This window comes from Dermacentor andersoni, chromosome 1 (genome assembly GCF_023375885.2).
Source record: "Dermacentor andersoni chromosome 1, qqDerAnde1_hic_scaffold, whole genome shotgun sequence".
NCBI classification, from domain to species: Eukaryota; Metazoa; Arthropoda; class Arachnida; order Ixodida; family Ixodidae; genus Dermacentor; species Dermacentor andersoni.
In genome coordinates, this window is record NC_092814.1 from 121,073,007 (window position 1) to 121,091,394 (window position 18,388).

The following is an 18,388-nucleotide window of genomic DNA, read 5'->3' on the forward strand; positions in this document are numbered from 1 at the left end:
CTACTACGCATCCAAAAAACAGATTCGAAACCGAAATTCGCGTCATCCTTTATTGCATGAATGCGTACTTCGTGATTTACATAAGTAACGGACTTAGTGATCGCTTTCTGTAAACTTAATATTAACGCACCACCTTCATAAAACCTCAGGTATGCGTTTTTAGATGACAAAGGATACGGTGACCTGTACTTGTTTTCAGCTCTTTCAATAGTAATTGCGCTGGCCACATTGACCAGTAGCAACAGGGCGGCGCCCTAGAGGTTCCCACTTTTCCGGCCCAGCTTTTCCTCTAGAGGTGTTCTACTAACTCTATGGTATTGGCCTCGAGCTCCACCACTGGAAAAGCTGGCGCCACCGTCGGCGTGACGTGCTATTAGGGATCACGTGGACATGGCGGCCGCGTCGGCTGCTTCGGGAGCGCCGAAGCGAGCTGAAAACGAGAGTTTAAATTCCCTCGTACGCTGCGGTCCTCATTTAGTGGCGAGATTTTCCCGTTTCGAGTGTCTCCTTTACAACGCTTGAAAGCACTACAATAGGTAGTGGCTGCCTTTGAAGGCGCGCAACATGGTAGGCTACTGTTCGGTGCCGCAGTGCCGGACGTACGCGACGGAGCCCGGTGTCAGCCTTATTCACACGTAGCCGCAGGACAAGAAGCTGCGTGAAGCTTGGCTCGCGAAACATAAAACCGGCAAACAGTCATCGGTTACAACTCGGGTATGCAGCAAGCACAGACGCGAGGAAGATTTCTGCTACGGCGCCGGGTCTGCGATGTTCGGAAAACGTGCACTGAGACGCTCGCCCGAGTCCGCTGCCCGTATAATGTCTTGACGGTTTAGTCTATGAACTTGTCGATGCTATAGATATTGGCAAGTTCACTGGAGTGGAAAGGGGGCGGTAAGAAGCACATTAAAAAAAGCACGGCATATGGTCATGCTTGTGTTATGAATTAATGCACTGGATTACAAAAAGGAAGCAGCGGGAAATCGCACGCTGAGAACACCGATACACATACAGTGTGATGCAACTCGAGAAATAATATTGAAACGTCCAAGAATTTAGAAGAAAAAAAAGATTGAATCGCCGCGACGGCACATCACAGTCCCCGTAGGCGTCGAAGTCTCTACAATGAAATTATTTTTGAACAGCTCTGATAGCTACCACGCAACAATGGTTGCTTGTATAATGTCAAATGCTCATATTCTGGCCTAAAGCTCATGGCACGGTGCGAAAACGCGCACGCGGCGAAAGCGAAACTACGCGGTTAAGAATGCAGACGCGCAGTCGGTCGCTGGGAAATCTGTGCGATCGCTGCATTGAGGCTTCATTCTATTCGCTCCATTTAGTTATACAAACACTATAAGAACATATTTCACATAGTTTGCTCTCAACGTTTACCTACCTTTCACGCAAGAAGCCGGTTTCGGGAGACTCTATCGCGGCGACCGCGCGCAGTGGCATTCACTGTACGTATTCGGTAAAGAGATAGCGTCTGTAAACTATTCTGTGCTTTCAGTTTGCCTAAGATTATTATTTAGACAGTAAAAAACTTCTCTCGTTTCGAAAGTACTTACAGAAATGTCTGGGAGAGCTCACGCCGGGTGTTTTCAGTGAGCGCTGGCAGCAAAACCTATGAGGAGCGCGCCGCGTGATCCCTCATACTACGCCAGCGCGGCGCTTCCGACAGATGGCGACTCCGTAACTCCTCGCCGCCAATAGTAACTCTATGGTAGTGAGAAACTCTATGGTATGGATAAACAAAGGGCAGATGTACACGGAAAAGTACGAACCAACGTTAATAGATCAATTTAGTAGCAATGGTACGAACAGTCTCTCATAGAAAATGGTTAAGAGATGCCGGGATAATGGAACATAGGGAATTGTGGGGGTACAACAGAGAGGTATTTGGAAGGGGGTAATTGTGCCGGGGCTTACTTTTGGGAATGCGGTCCTGTGTTTAAGGGCAGATGTTCAGTTGAGACTAGAAGTAAATCAGAGAGCTGTGGGAAGATTAGTACTAGGTGCCCACGGGAAAACCACAAACGAAGCAGTACAGGGGGTGGGCATCGTTCGAAGCACGGGAAGCTCAGAGTAAAATCCTATACGAAAAACGCCTGAGAGATTTGGACAATAACAAGCTTAGTGGGCAGCTAGGTATTTAAATACCTATACAGAAAGAGCGTTGACCCACAATGGCGGAAAAGAACTAGGAAGCTAACCAGTAAGTATGCCAGACACGAGGACGAAGAAAGACAGAGCATTAAACGACAGGTTAAAAATGCGGAAGGTAAAAATTGGATAAATTCAATGGAAAAGAAGCATAGTGTGGAACTATATCGATACTGGAAACAGCAGATCAGGAAGGAAGCGTTTTATGATAACTCAACAGGCAGTGCCCTACTCTTTGAAGGTAGGTCAGGATGTCTTAGAACGCCAAGCTATAAAAAGAAATTTAATGGAGAAGACACATGTACTGTGTGTGGTAAATATGTAGAAACAATTGAACACCTCATACTAAAATGTGATGGTATCATATGGAGGAAGGAAACTGAGGAGAGGCCCTACCCCCTCAGCGTGCTAGGAGAAAAGTGTGGAGGAAATTACGTAGTAGGTTCTCCTCTTTTTTACAGTTTCTTTATTTTTTTGCCGTAGCGGCCACGCCTTTCGGGACACAATGGCAGCTTTGTTATGGTTCTGTGCGCTTACACGTATTGCTCCGTAGGTTTCGTACCGTAGCAAAGGTGCTGTGCTGGCAGGTTTGCGTTGGACCCCATGTTTTGTTGCGCTGCGTTACCTGGACCGTGCTCTCCCGTATGTAGCTGTGGCCAGGTGGGACAGGAGGAACTAAAGTTCGGGAAATGAACGCGCATGCAACGCTGTACGCAATGTACCGCGCCACGGCAATGGCAACGGACGAAGAAATTATATCCGCGGGAAATTTTTCCCTCTTTGGGCGAATCATGCTAAAGTGCCATCGCAGGCCGAAACCCATGCGTTTCAGAATCTCTACAATGAACGCCTTGCATGTCAGTAATTACTGCTTTTGACAGCGCATATGGTGCATTTGCGCGGCGCGTAAAACGTACGTTATGAATGCATATAGTTCGTGTTCAGTAACAACTTGCTTTTGTGCATATTAAAACACATGTCGCTTAACTGTTGCTTGTTCCTCGCAGTACTCGCGACAGCACGAAGTCTTTTAGGCAGAGCGCGTTCGAGGTTCATGGCACACCTGCACAGGTGTACCTCAATACACGTGCTGGTAGAGCGTTACGCAGAATATATGCGCATTTTGCCGCCCTCGGCACCGTGCGCCTACCAGCCGACGCTTATACTGGAAGATGGGAAAGAAGCGGCTGCTTTGACTTAAGGGACAAATCCTCCCTACCGCAGGCGTATCTTATCTGTGCGCCCGAGAAGCGCAGGGAAGAGAAGGTTAGCGGAAGCGCTGCAAGAGCCGGCAAGGCTCCGCGGAACGTACGCCCGCGAACTCATCTGTTCCATGGTCGCACGTACGCCGGTTCTACACGCATACTGTTCTGCACCGTGCGCCGGCTATCGCAAAACTTTGGTTCCGTGATGATTCACTTAGCGTGGTAAGAAGGCACATCAGGCCGCAGTAATGAATCTAAACGTGGAGTCAGAAATGACATTCTGCCTCCTCGCCGGCGCGCTGTCGTAGTAATGCGCGGCCACCCGAAGTTTGTTCAGTAAAGCACGACGATTCCTCAAGCGAGGATGTGTTTGTGCTCATAAACTCCAAATGGATCGCAAATGGGTCGGTACGTGTGTCGTCCGTGTCTCCAGTGCGTTCTTGCAGTGCGGTGAGAATGCGTAGATTTTTTTCCTATCGCCAGACGTCTAGCTCGCAAGACCGTCTGAGAGCCCCGGGAGGTCCAATCAGAAAAAAGCAAGTAGAAGGCAGCGATAAAGGTGACCTTTTTTAAAATCGCGCAAGAACTGGCCAGCGGCCGAGATATTCCGCCATAATGTGTGGTGCGACGAGCCGCGCGAATTATGCTAATGAGCAGCAACCATATGCAATGGCGGTCGACAGGAATGCGTATCGCCACATTTTCCCCGTCGTTTGGCGCCATGAAAATCTTTTGTTAATAACACGTGCTCATAGTATTTGCATCGATCTCGGGTGGTGTTGGCATTTGTGTTTTGGGCCATCATCTTTTAAAAGAACGCGTATATAAAATAATGTTGGTTGAACATAGCAATCTTTCTGCAACTTTGTCCACTTTTCACTGCTGCGTTTGTATTGTAATCAGGATTAATGCCTTTTCGCACAATCACAAATTATATGACAACGGCGTCTTGTTAATTTATAAAAAGGAACGTACGTAAGGATGGATGGATGCTATGAGCGTCTCCTTTGGAACGGGGTGGTGGGTTACGCCACCAAGCCCTTGCTATTATACTTCCTAATGTCCTACCTAGGTTAACAGTAGCCGACAGCAGAGAGTTTCTCACTACATTACCTAGAGAGAAATCTGGCGCTGCTGCGCTGTGGTATGCATGGGAATGCCGGTATGTTGTGACTTCGGATTGGCGTCGTTCTCGGAGAGACAGGACACCTTGAAGATGCGCACTCTTAGGCAAAGTTACACCCTTTGGCTTGCCCCTTCTGCCACACAACAATAATCGTTATCTGCCTTGATGCGTTTCCTTTCTTTAACGCTGCGAGCCCGGTACTTTCCAGTAACGAACGGCACGCGCGTTATCAGCACAGAACAGTTTACACCGTTTGGAGTGCCCCTTCTGATAACGCGCGTGCCGTTCGTTACTGGAAAGTTCCGGGCTCGCAGCGTTAAAGAAAGGAAACGCATCAAGGCAGATAACGATTATCGTTGTGTGGCAGAAGGGGCAAGCCAAAGGGTGTAACTTTGCCTAAGAGTGCGCTTGGCAAGCACCGTTCCGTCTGTCACAATGATTCATTTTCTACTAAAACAGCACGTAAAAAGCTGTTTTAGCTTTATTATTACGCGAAAACATGTTTTGTTTAACTATGAGAACTTGTTATTGCGTGTACGACTATATGTTACGTACACTCTTAGGCAAAGTTACACCCTTTGGCTTGCCCCTTCTGCCACACAACGATAATCTACCTTGATGCGTTTCCTTTCTTTAACGCTGCGAGCCCGGTTCTTTCCAGTAACGAACGGCACGCGCGTTACACTCTAAAAACAGTTGCACCCTTTGGGGTATATATTTGTCCCACAACGATAATCGTCATCTGTCTTGCCCGCGTTTCCTTTCTTTAACGCTGCGAGCCGGGTACTTCCCAGTCACGAACGGCACGCGCGTTATCAGTGTGACGCAGCATTCTCGACAGGAAAGTAGCGAGCGCCGAGTTTTCAAGAAAGGAAACGAAAGCAAGGCAGATGACGATTATCGTTGTGGGACAAATATACACCCCAAAGGGTGCAAACCGTTTTTAGAGTGTATCAGAAGGGGCACTCCAAAGGGTGTAAACTGTTCTATGCTGATAACGCGCGTGCCGTTCGTTACTGGAAAGTACCGGGCTCGCAGCGTTAAAGAAAGGAAACGCATCAAGGCAGATAACGATTATTGTTGTGTGGCAGAAGGGGCAAGCCAAAGGGTGTAACTTTGCCTAAGAGTGTAAAATGTATCAGCGGGCCGCTAAAGTTGGAGGACAGACGACAAGGTTCGCGCTCGCTTTGAAACAGTTTGTCATCTGTTCTTGCTTTTCTTCGCTTGGTCATGCATTGTGGGTGAGTAAAGATGTTATATGCGTGAATGGAAACATTTTATGAAGATTTTACTTTGAGAACGCGTTATTTAATTTCAAAGCCATATCCACGTTTTAGACGAAGCCTCTTACAACACCAGCCAACACGAGTGTCGCAGACACATATATACCATCATTCCATGACGGCACGGTGCCTCCTTAAGAAACTCCCATAGACCGTGGTTATGGCCGACAGTAAGGCGGCGCCGTGAAGTTTCCTCCTGGTGGTGGTGGTGAAAAACGTTTAGTTTGCTCTATTTACATATGGATTTACCGGTTCTTCAGATGGCTTCTTCCATCTTGATATCCAAGGTTGGTGCCCCTAGTCCAGGGCCCCACTGAGGGTAGCTGCTGTGCGGGCACGCCTTACTAGCCCTTGCTGGACTTTTAGGATGTCGCTGGGAAGCATCCTCTCCCACTGTTCCGCACTCGGGTTTTCTATTATGGTTATTTCTTTTGCTTCTTGGCAGGCCCACGTGATATGGTATAGCGTGTGCTTGTCCCCGCACCAGGAGCATGTGTTCTCATATTGGGTAGGGTAAATTTTGTTTGGTATGTATATGTTCGGGTATGTCCCGTTTGTAGTTGCCGCCAGATTACGACTTCTTCTCGAGTTGTTTGTCTGGTGCCGGATATCTCATTCTGGCGCCTCTGAAGTGGTTTAGCGTGTCCGCGTATTTTTGGCCTACCGGTTCTGGGTCCTCTATAGACAAGAACGGCACCGAGAGCGGCGCTGCTGCGCCGGCGTTGAGAGCGCCGCATGCGAAGCAAAATTCTATTAGCGGGTGGTACCCCTCTCCCATCTCTCGTTCGCGTCGCCTTGATTGCCTCCTGCACTGCGCGTGTTTGGGCACGTTTCGCGCTGCGCGCGGTGTGTGCCTACGTGTGTACGCGTGAAGGGCGGGGACTCGACCACAGCCACCCGAAGTGAGCGGACGTGCCGTCGGCGCTCTCCGGACCCCGAAATCTGCCCGAAGAGAACGTACGTGCCGTCGGCGCGCACTCCGAACCGATCCGACGTGAGCTTTGGCCGTCGCCCCCTGCCCGGGCCTCCCGAGGCGCGAGCTTTGCCCGTCGCCCCCCGCCCGGGCCTCCCGAGGTGCCGTGCGCTGTGTGTGCCAGTCACCACGGAATACACACGAATCCCTTCCGTTTGCGCCGCTGCCGACCGCTAAACCTACATCCGAACTTTTTTGGACCGTATCGATGTCGGAAAGTCTGCTCCTGGCCAGCCGCCGCACTGGGTCTTGCCTCGCTGGAGGCTAGGCCAATCACTGGTAGCGCACCCACCCCCAACAGCCATGGAGGTGCAATCGCAGGGCGAAGACCTCGACCCGACAACGTTCAGACCCAGTTAGTGGACCACGATACTCCGCGCGTACAAGGGAGGCAAACCAAGCCCGGAAACGCTGGTTGTGCCTCCTCATGCAGCCCCTGTTCGAGATAAGCCTGCCGCGCCCGCCGTCGGTGCTCCGGCCGACACTGCCCCTGCGACCTTCAAGCCGACATACCGTGCTCAACAACAACAGCTGCGCGTGACGCACGCAATCGCATTGCGAAGTAAGCAACTTGCTTCACTCCCTCCCGGCACTATAAGGGTAGTCTTCCGACCAAGAGGAGGCCTCGCTTTGAACGGAGCCATGGCGCAGCCACTCATGAAAGCTCTGCGAGTCGCCGCCGCTGACCGGGACCTAGGAGAGTTTCACCTCCGGATTCACCCGACGAATAACACCTTCACGGTCGCTACACCTCACGAGTCAACGGCCCTTCACCTCGTCCAAATCAAGGAAGTGATCCTTCAAGAAACCAGTTACCCCGTCGCCGCCTACATCGCACCGCCGCCCGCTGCTGCGCGCGGAGTCATCTCGCAAGCCTACTGGGCGGAAACACCGGAAGAGATGCTACAAGACCTCCAGACTCGCAACCGGGAAGCTGATATCATCGCAGCCCGCAGAATGGGTAGGACCCTTTCCATATTGATTACATTTGCGCATGGCCCAGTCCCTCACACCATACGCTACATGAGTGTAGTGCATAGATGCACGGCGTACAAGGGAAGTCCAGACGCGTGCACAAACTGTCGTCGACCGGTCCACAGACACGACGTGTGCCCCCACCCCAAGAGTGGTCTCTGCCCGCGGTGCGGGGACAAGCATGAGCTGCAAGATGTTCCCTCCTGCATCCCGATCTGCATTCTCTGTGGGGGGCAGCACCTCACGGGCACCGGCTCGTGCAAGGCAAGAAATACCGCCACCAAACGACTTAGCCCACCGCCCCAGAAGTCAAAGTTCCCTACCAAGAAGGACTTTCCCCCGCTTAGCACGACCCTCCCGTCTACCTCTACATGGGCTTCCAAGGTTGCCAAGACGAACATCATGACTTCCCAGGACTCGGACTGTGAAGGCTCTGCGGGATGAGGTAAGGCAGCTCAAGGCAGCCCTCTCTACCTCCACCCCTGCTCTACCCCCCACTCCACCATCCCCATCTTCCTCATCCAACCCGTCCGACCAACCTCCTCAGAAAAAGAGGAGGCCTGATGAGAGCCCAGTCCAACCTATAGACCTGGAAGCCAAATTTCAGGACCTCGCCCAAAACCTAGAATCCAAGTTCACAGAGCGCATTACTGCGCAGGTCACTGCACAGTGCCAGACTATGATTGAAGCTACCATTACCGGTATAATAGATAGGGTCATATCTAGCATCATGGCCAAGGTTGAGGAGCGTTTAGCTAACCTTATATCTGGACTGTCAGCGGCCCCTCCTCCCGCAGTCCCGCCTTCTGCACTCCTCCTTCGCCCCGCCACCCTTCAACATGGCTCCTCCGAGGCACCATAATTCCTTACAAATTATTCAATGGAATTGCAGGGGCTTTCGGCGAAAGCGCGACCCTCTGCAGCAGATTATCGCCAATTCTTTGTCCCCACCAGACATTATCGCTATCCAGGATGCCAATGTTTGCAGGCAACTGCCAGGATACGCTGTTATCCCCTCTGACTCCACTGATCTTCCTCGGGTGGTTACATACGTCTGTAACACCTTGCATTACGCGGAGCACGACGTTACCTCTCCTATTGCTCACACCTTCATCGAAACTTTTCCCCACACCCCTGCACAATCTCCCCTGTTCATGCTTAACTGCTATCTTCTCCCACGACAGCCGATTCACCTACTTGCTCCACTCCTCAAATCCGTAACCCAAATGGCCGGATCAAACCCCCTACTGGTTGCCGGTGACTTTAACTGCGCTCACGTGGACTGGGGCTGTCGACGCACCAACCACAGAGGCACAGTTTTATACAATAATACGCTATTACTTCACCTGACCATCTTTAATGATTTTAGCCTACCTACGCGGGTTGGTAACAGTGTTACTGCCGATACTAGCCCAGACCTCACGCTTGGTAGAAACTTGGCTCACCTACAGTGGGAAAGAACGCAAGCCACACTAGGCAGCGACCACCACCTGATTCGCATAGCGGTGAACTATCGCCGACCTCAGCGCAAATTTACCGCTAGGCACACTAATTGGGATCAGCTCCGTAAACTTAGGCAAGCGCAGCCAGCACAGGGCCCCTTCGACCTAGACACCTGGACTACTCAGTTACAGAAAGACATTCGCCAACATACCCAAACGCTCGATACTACCCCAGACACCCCCATTATCGACAGTAAGCTCGCCCACCTTCTTGAAGCTCAAGAGAACATAACGCGAAGGTGGAGAACTCAAAAGCACAACAGGAAACTAAAACTCAAGCTCACCCAGCTTCAATCCCAAATAGAACAACATAGTGCCACTCTTTGCAAAGCTAACTGGGCTCAGGTTTGTGACGGCCTCCGAGGCAATCTCTCCACAACCCGTGCTTGGCACCTGTTACGCCATATGCTCGATCCCACGCAATCTAAAACTCAGACGCGTCTTAGCATTCGCCGCCTCACTCATAATCATCGGCAGGACACCGACGCCTTCCTCGCGCAGCTGAAATGCACCTATACCACCCCAGGTCCTCCTTGCAAACATCCCGAGTACACGGGCTCACCCCAACCACAGCTTGACGCTCCTATTACAGAATCTGAATTTCGCGCAGCCCTATTGAAATTGCGCAATACCACACCCGGGGAAGATCAAATTACGAATGCTGCCATCCGAAATCTTGATGATGTCTCCATATCTCACGTCGTTACCTACTTTAACGAGTGCTGGGAGGCAGGTACCCTCCCTGCCTCCTGGAAGCATGGAAAAATTATATTTATCCCAAAACCTCACAAGCCCATCACCCTCGAGAACATCCGCCCCATTTCTCTTACATCTTGCCTCGGCAAGACCTTTGAGCACATAATCCTTGCCCGACTGACAACGTACATGGAAGAAAATCACCTTTTCCCCCACAGTATGGTCGGCTTTCGTGCGCATCTATCTGCGCAGGATCCCCTACTTCAAATTACGCACGATGTGCTTGATGATACCATCCCCCATCTTACTAAAGCAATCCTGGCGGTTGACCTCATTAAGGCATTTGACAGAATTCGACACGCTGCCATCTTACGGGAACTGCAGGAACTACAGGTAGGCCCTAAGACCTACAACTACGTTCGCGCCTTCCTCTCTGGCCGCACTGCCTCCTTGCACATTGATCAGCTCAGCACACCCTCTTATACACTCGGTGAATTTGGAACCCCGCAAGGCGCGGTCCTCTCCCCCCTTTTATTTAACATTGCTCTCATCCCCTTAGCCCAGAAGCTCAATCTCATCCCACACGTAAAACATACTCTGTACGCTGATGATATTACCGCATGGACCACTCATGGCTCAGACGGGGAAATTGAGGAAACTCTACAATTAGCAGTAGACACGATCTCCGCTCACGTATCATCTATCGGACTCGAATGTTCCCCCTCTAAGTCCGCGCTCCTCCTAATTAGACCAAAATCTGCCGCTAACTCACCCATCCAAATCACTTTACAAGGATCCCCTATCCCCATCACTCCCACCCTACGCATCCTTGGCCTCTACCCGCAGGATTCCGGACGCAATGACCATACCCTTAAAACACTGAAGGCTTCCACGCAATCAGTGTTGCAGCTTCTACGCCGCGTATCTTCCCTGCACAAGGGTTTAGACGAAGCAGACAACATGAAAGTTGTACATGCTTTTACGCTTAGCCGCATTCTGTACGCCACTCCATATCTCAAGCTGAACTGCACGGAAACCGAGCGCGTGAACGCCATGATCCGCCTTGCAACTAAGGCAGCCCTCAACCTGCCTCGCAGCACTAGCACAGCCAAACTCCTTGCACTAGGCATGCATAACACGCTTCCTGAACTAGTTGAGGCGCACCTTCAGACGCAGTATTTAAGACTTGCCGCGAGCGCCACTGGCCGCCATATCCTCGCCTCCCTTCGCATCAACATACCCGCTAATCAGTCAACCCTTATAGCCATTCCTCGACACATTCATACACCCCTTGTAGTGAAACCCCTTCCTCGAAACGTCCATCCCCAATATCACATCTCTCGCCGCGTAGCTCGCGCAAATGCCCTCCACAAGTATTACGGACAAGTCGAGAAAGCCATCTGGGTGGACGCCGCATGTACAACGCATGAAGCTGTAGCAGTTGCTTACAACCCAACCTTACCCCGACCCCTAACTCACCATCTTCCCTCGGGCTCTACACCTGCGGAAGCAGAGGAGACCGCCATCGCCTTAGCCCTTGCCCTTTCGGATGCTGAATACATCTTTAGCGATTCAAAGACTGATTTGCCCAACTTTGCCAGAGGCAGAATTCACAGCCCTGCCTGGAATTTGTTGAACATTCCCACCCAGAATTTACCACGCAGGGTTGAGCTCCGGTGGGTGCCGGCTCACTCTGGGAACCCCGGAAACGAGGCTGCCGATAAATTGGCCCGAGGTTTAATTTGCCGGGCTCAGGACAGCCTCGATCCGGGTTTCTCGAGGGAGCGGGTACACAGCTTTGCGGAGCTCACGCAAATACCCCGTTTGGATTACCTCCTCCCCACCCCTCCCTGACGCACTACCAACAGATCCTCTGGAGACGCCTCCAGACCCGCTCTCTCCCATCCCCTCAGCTGCTATCCCACTACTGTGGCATCTCCCCTACATGCTCCCTATGCGGAGACCCTCACGCCACACTCTCCCACATCCTTTTTGGCTGCCCTGCCGATCCTCCCCCGCAGGGACAGCCCGCCATCTCAAGCTGGGAGGACTGGGAGGTCCTGCTCTCGTCGACGGACCCGACATCGCAGGTTACTGCGGTGGCTCGGGCTGCCGACGTCATGAACAAAAGGAGCATGAACGTTTCGACGTAGTGCGGGACCGTGCGGTGGTCCAGGGACCCAGAGGAGTCCAAACTCACTTGCTATGAATAAAGTTTTTCTGTCTGTCTGTCTGAAGGGCGGTGTACAGTCTGTTTCACATTTAGGGGAAAACTCGGAGCGCGTTGCATCGCGATGCGGCGAGTCAGGCGGCGGCAGCAGCTCGCGCAGGTGCTCGAGGGGCGGGATCTTGAACGGCGTCGTCTGCTACGGCGGCGCGCGCTGGCCGCATTGTCGGTAAAAGTTCTACTATCAGTTGCAGGGCGCCGATCTCATCGTTACGGCGTGAAATGAGCCGGTATTCTTTACTATGCGTTGTGCGACGCCAGCTGATATGCCTCGAAGGTAAGTTCATCGCTGCAGGGCAGTCATAGACGACGTACTGATTCCATACATTCTTGACGGCCCGTTTCTGGAAGGCGACTATATATTCTAACGCAATAGGTCGCCGATCCACACTGCTCGTGTGGTGCAACAACTGCTAGAAGAGCGCACAGTCACTCTCTTGGAGTGGCCGCCTCAATCCCTGGGCGCCAACATCATTTAAAATGTCTGGGGCTCGTTGAAAGTATCGCTGGCGCACCATCCCCTCTATCAGTCGCCCGAGGATAGGCTTCGATCCACCATCGTCAGCGACTGAGACGTGCTGCGAATGAACACATCCCTGATCAAGTCATTCTGCACTTCACTGCCTTCCAGGATGAACGCTGTCATCGCTGCCGCCGGGGACATGACGAGATATTAACTGAAGTTCCGAGCGTGACGTGTCCAATTCCCCGCCGGCGGGTAGAGTCTGTCTGGTGTAGCGAATGATTGTCGAGAAAAATCATTTCCAGCTCATTGTCTGAACCTAAAACATTCATTTAATCCTATCCGTTTGTTTCATCGTGTTCGACTCCCATAGTTATCATTGTTGAGTGCTTTGTTTTCCTTTCGAGTCAAACAAAGACTGAACACGTTGCGCGCACATCTTGGTGCGTCTTGTCGCTGCTTATTACGGTAGCACACACAGTGAAGAAATATGCGTGCACTGCCCCTGACAGTAGCACGCTTCCCGACAATGCGGCCAGCGCGCGCCGCCGTAGCAGACGACGCAGATCACGACTCCGCCCCTCGAGCGTCTGCACCTGCTCGAGCTGCTGCCACGGCACGACTTCATTGCTTGCCGCATCGCGATGCAATACGTTCCGAGTTTTCCCCTAAGTGTGAAACAGACTGTACACGCTTCTATTTGCCTTTAAGAAGATCAGTACGCTTGACGATTATTTTTATGGCTGCAATGCGGCGAAATGGCAGCGTCTGCTTAAAGGGACACTAAAGGTTACCAGAAAGTCAAGTTAAAGTGGTAGAGCAATGTTCTAGAACGTCTAAGTCGTCAATATAATCGCGAACAGAGCTTTAGTAACCGAGAAATTGAGGTAAATGCATGACACGATTTGAGACCCCCCAGCGACATTCCGGTACTAATCCGATGACGAAAGCACTCCCCATAATTTATGTTACTAATACTCAACTACTCGTATTAAAAATATCATTTCATTCGATTATAAGACGGAAGAAAATGCTACTTGTCTACGTCTATTCGATTCTAAGAAAAAATAACATTTTGACGTTACCCTTCAGTAGTATGGGTGGTCGAAAGGTTTCGTTTACGCTCGACTCTGCGCGCACGACTCGGCGCCGCGCACGCTTTGGAGTTTCAGTAGTTTCGATATCGCGTCGTGCTGTGCGGGTTCTGCTGGCTCGTGAAACTTTCATTTGGAACAAGCAGCGAGAATGCCACGTCCATGTGATGTCGTGGGATGCCCGAACGGTCCGCGGAACTTGGCCAAGGGCAGTCGCAGCGGCGAATCCAACGTTACCTGTGTGCCAAGGAGTGAACCTCTCCGTTCGAAGTGGTTAAGTGCCGTACCTCTGCTACAACTCGTTGGCAAAGAGCCGAAAAATCGCGTAGTGTGCTCGCTGCACTTTCGTCCAGAGGATTACGAGTTGAACGCCGACTTACTGAAGTCGTGTGGAGTGCCTATCAAAGCAATACTTTCCCGTAGCGCTGTTCCGTCGGTCTTGCCTGCATCCTCCGAAGCGCAAGAACTGCAGGACGAAGACGGGGCGGTGAGTGCGGCATTTTGTTTCCACGAAGGAAAAGCTTGGAAACGACATCGTATGTACCGCCGGAAAAATCGTCAGCACATACGATGCGGCACATACATACGGCACATACGAGCTAAAATCATTTTTGCAGTTTCTCACAATATGTTTGCTACAAATCCGTGTTGTCTCTGATGGCGACAACGGTCTTCCATCGACACTGTGCGGAAATAAACAAAATATATCGATTACTTAAATGATATTGCGCGACAAAAAACGACACGGACGTGAGAGACGACACACCAAGCGCACGTCGTCGACACACCAAGCGCTTGGTGTGTCGTCTCACGTCCGTGTCGTTTTTTGTCGCGCAATATCATTTAAGTAATGGATTACCAACTTGCCCGGAATGCTGCTCTCAAAAATATATCGCTGCATAGCACAACCCAAGCAACAAAAAGACCGTGGCAAAAAGTCGGCCCGACGTCTCCGGCCGACTGCAAAATGGTTGGCCCGACCTCGGCAACCGAGGGCGGCCCAGCTTTGGGGATTGACATTGGCCTAACGTCGGCCGATCGTCGGCAATCGATGTAGGCCCGACCACTGTGGCCGACTTGGCCGACGGCGTCCCATACGAGGGCCTACCAAGGCTTTAGGTACGTAGTCAGTCGGCCAGCCGTAGGGCCATTCTATTTGGCCAACGCAGCCGAGCGCATGCCACACGCGGGCCAGCCATGGCCCTGACGACAATAATGGTCGGCATTGCACCGGCCCGGTGCTGAAAGCCGACGTTGCTTTTGACGCCCCGAATAATCGCAGCTTTTGCATCATGCATTTACAACAGCATGCGCATCATGCATCATGCATCATGCTTGTGTGGTGGCCGGCATAGAAGTACCACACGAAAGCGAACGCTTTTTTGTACTTTTCATGCCACATAAATGCCAGGCAAAAGATTCTGATACAGGTCTTTATTTCTTGTAATTGTATATGTACACCGACACGTTCACAAGTTTCAAACACTAGTTCATACTTGGTGGGCTTGAAGCAGGGCCACGGCGCCTTCTTTCATTTCCGGCCTCCATCCCTGTCAGCTGCTCCAACCAACCAGCGTTTTGCGACTCCAGCCACTGATGCTAGTGAAGCGTCAGGGAACGTGCTCCTCACAGATGCTGCAAAAAAGCGGCACATATAAGAAAGCTGCCCCCGCTTTATAGTTCAGTTGGTGAGTCGCATTCCATTTGAAGAAGTGAAACAATCAAGAAGATCATAAGTCAGATATTCACGAAACATTAAAGAAACGACAACAAAGCAATATTAGGGACGTGCAAATCAGTATCGAAGCTGTCAGGAAGAGTGGCTGGACGACACAAATCGTGTAAGTACCGGATAGTTGGTAATTTATATGTCGTTAGCAATAGGGGGAACTGAACACGGAACCATAGCAAAACACCCATACACAGTGGCTACTGTGTCTATAGGTAGCGCGGCTATTTACACCACGATAGGTCTTGTTGCTTCCCGTGAGCACTGTATGAAACAGCCGAGTTGAAACGCTGAGACAAAGAACGCGCCGGAGCCCGGAGCGCGCCAAGCGGCACAAGGAGGTGAATAGGTAAATGTCTGGAGAGGCAAGAGGGGAAGCTTATGGCATGATACATATACTTGCTGACATGATGGCAACGATGATAGGTCTATGTTTTGCAGAAAACAGTTAGCATACATGGGTTAAAGCAGAAACAGCATATACAGCATATATTATATGGTGAAGCAAAACAAACTCCTCAAAAGCAGTGGCAAAATATGGACGCCGCAAGTAGAACTCACTTATTACGGCATTATTTTATTAAAGAAAATGCTAATACTGGACGCAGCAAGATGCAATAAGCAGCAGCTTGTTTGAATGAAGAAAAAAAAAAACTAAGCATGCAGTTGGTACCGATGTTCGCAACGTGCACTAGAAAGCTGATTGTTATGCAATATTTCTTACTTATATTCGTGATGGCCATGAGCTTCACGAAGGCGTGCTTCCTCCCCTGCGACCCTTTCCAGCTGAACTGCAGTGCAGCTTCATTTGTAAGTATGCCCTGCAGAATAGTGCTCACGGCACGACCGGTGTCCGTTCCTCCGTATCTGGAAAAAAAGTTCACCTGCACGAACCAGCGCACGTAGAGTTCAACCAGACATCCAAATACGTGGTTATCGTGGTCTGTAAAAAATAACGGCCAGGATAAGAAACGCTCTCGTTTTAAATGTTTTAACCACATAAAACAAATATATCTAGAAACAACGTTCTATGACAGAATGGCATATGGCTGCGGTATTGTATGAATGACAAAACGAAAATCAACCAAATATTAAACATGAATACATAGTTTCTCTAAAAAGAAAACACAGCATGTCATTCACCATCTGTTCCATGCGGGAATCTGAAGCTAAATATTCCTCTAAGATACGCTTTAGAGCCGCCCAAGGAAACATGAGGACAGGAAGGATAGGTTTACCGACTTTGGTCGGAATATCAGTGAAAAAAAAAAAAAAAAAACATCCAGGCAGCGCGATAAATGAATACAACACATAGTTGCACAAACAAAATTGCACGCAGACTGCCACGAGACAAATGTATAGGTATACATAACGTCGAGACCGCGGTGACAAAGTATTACACGTAAACTACGAAAATGCAACAAAAGAAAAATTGAGGAAGAACTTACATATGGGCTATCCGCAGGGTTTCACATACGTGTCTTCTTGTCTGATGTTCCTAGATCTACTCTAGTCCACATGCGCTGAAGCGCGCCACACACAATCCATTCTTACCTGCAATGCACCAGACGTATATCATACAGGTATTTACAGTTATGTTTTTTCATCTGTGGGAAGGAACGAAAGCAACTTCTAATTAATTATGACTTTTCCGCAATAATAACCAGACAAGCGTCTTACCCAATTTCTTCCCGAATGGTGATAACAGTTCCGAGAGTAGCAGGTCATTCGCACACTGTGCTTCAATTTAAGCAGTGTCGTTCCAGTGTTTCCTAGAGAAAAATTAACGAGAATACAAGACGAAAAAATAATATTAGAAATATATACATGAAAGTACGTCTCACATTTCCCTGTCCCAACTCTCGAACGCTTGATCCGTTCTCATGTAAAGCCTCTTTTTTTTTTCTTCCTGTCAGAAAAAATAAGCCCGAAAGTCAAGGAGTTTATCATACGTTGCAAAACCATTTACACAATACAAAGCGACCTTTGTTCACTTGAAAAAGACAGTCATGCATTACACAACGTGAAATTAAAATGCCACTTACGAGTACGCATATCTTGAACGGCGAGATACGGCGGTTCCACTGCATGTAAAGGGCTTGCGCTGTTCTTGTCCATGTCACTTTTGTGTAGCTTGCGTTTATATGCGCAGTCCATGATAACAGAAATGCACCAACTAGTCTACCATGAGACGCGGAACGAGCTGGCATCCAGAGCTAGCATTTGGCGGCAACTCACGCACCCGCGCCATTTGGCGGGAACTCGCCTGCGCCCCTGCAAGCAAGCGGCGTTGGCCTGACGAAGAAAAAATAGACAGCAAGGAAAGTCCCGTTTCGCTTTCTCGCCCCGTCCTCGCTGGTGGGAGCTGATGCTGACAGAGAGAATCGCCCGTCCCTGCTTTCCAAGAACCTCTTCATTCCTTCTGGGAGAGGGAGAGGCGACAGCCCAAGACGACCTCGGTTCCCCACACTTTTCCTTTTTTTTCGTTTTTCAGGCGCTTCCTGTGAGCGCGTTACCGTTTCCTTTTGGTGTGTGTGCTGTGCACGTGCGTGCGTGCGTGTGTGTAATGAAAATCTGCTTTCTATATTTTGCAGGGATTGGTAGCGCTATACGAATATGTATATACCTTATGTGAACAATAATTTTGACCTCTTCAACGCGTCGAACAGTACTTTGGGTGCTATGTACGTTAGCATGTAGGTTCTGTTTTCTTGTTTGGGAGTATTGTACAAATATCGTATAATCTTGATTGGTTTCCTTTTGTACTTGCTCAGTATTGTATACCTGTTATTACCGGGTGCAATTGTCTTTGTTTTAAAAGTGTCGCTGTAAAGGCTCTGCCAAGCGAAAGGGGGCTGCGGCTTTGTCAATCTGTATCTGACAGCTTTTTCTGCGCCTCTGCTGTCTGTACCTTTACAAGGCAGAAATAAATAATTTGAATTTTAATAA

The 18,388-nt window shown here is 50.1% G+C and overlaps 1 long non-coding RNA gene across 3 annotated transcripts; it reads right to left on the bottom strand.

Moving 5' to 3' along the window:
- Positions 1–15,072: 15,072 nt before the first annotated feature.
- On the bottom strand, positions 15,073–18,388 carry LOC140215245 (uncharacterized). 3 transcript variants are annotated; one of them, XR_011892191.1, is made up of 5 exons: positions 17,485–18,388; positions 17,284–17,348; positions 16,888–17,211; positions 16,164–16,323; positions 15,073–15,345 (listed from the first exon to the last, which is right to left on the bottom strand). It is a non-coding gene; the product is annotated as an uncharacterized lncRNA (long non-coding RNA). The 3 variants fall into 3 exon arrangements; XR_011892190.1 differs by having other exon boundaries at positions 15,076–15,345; positions 16,888–17,046; positions 17,120–17,348; positions 17,485–18,386; XR_011892189.1 differs by having other exon boundaries at positions 15,074–15,345; positions 16,888–17,348.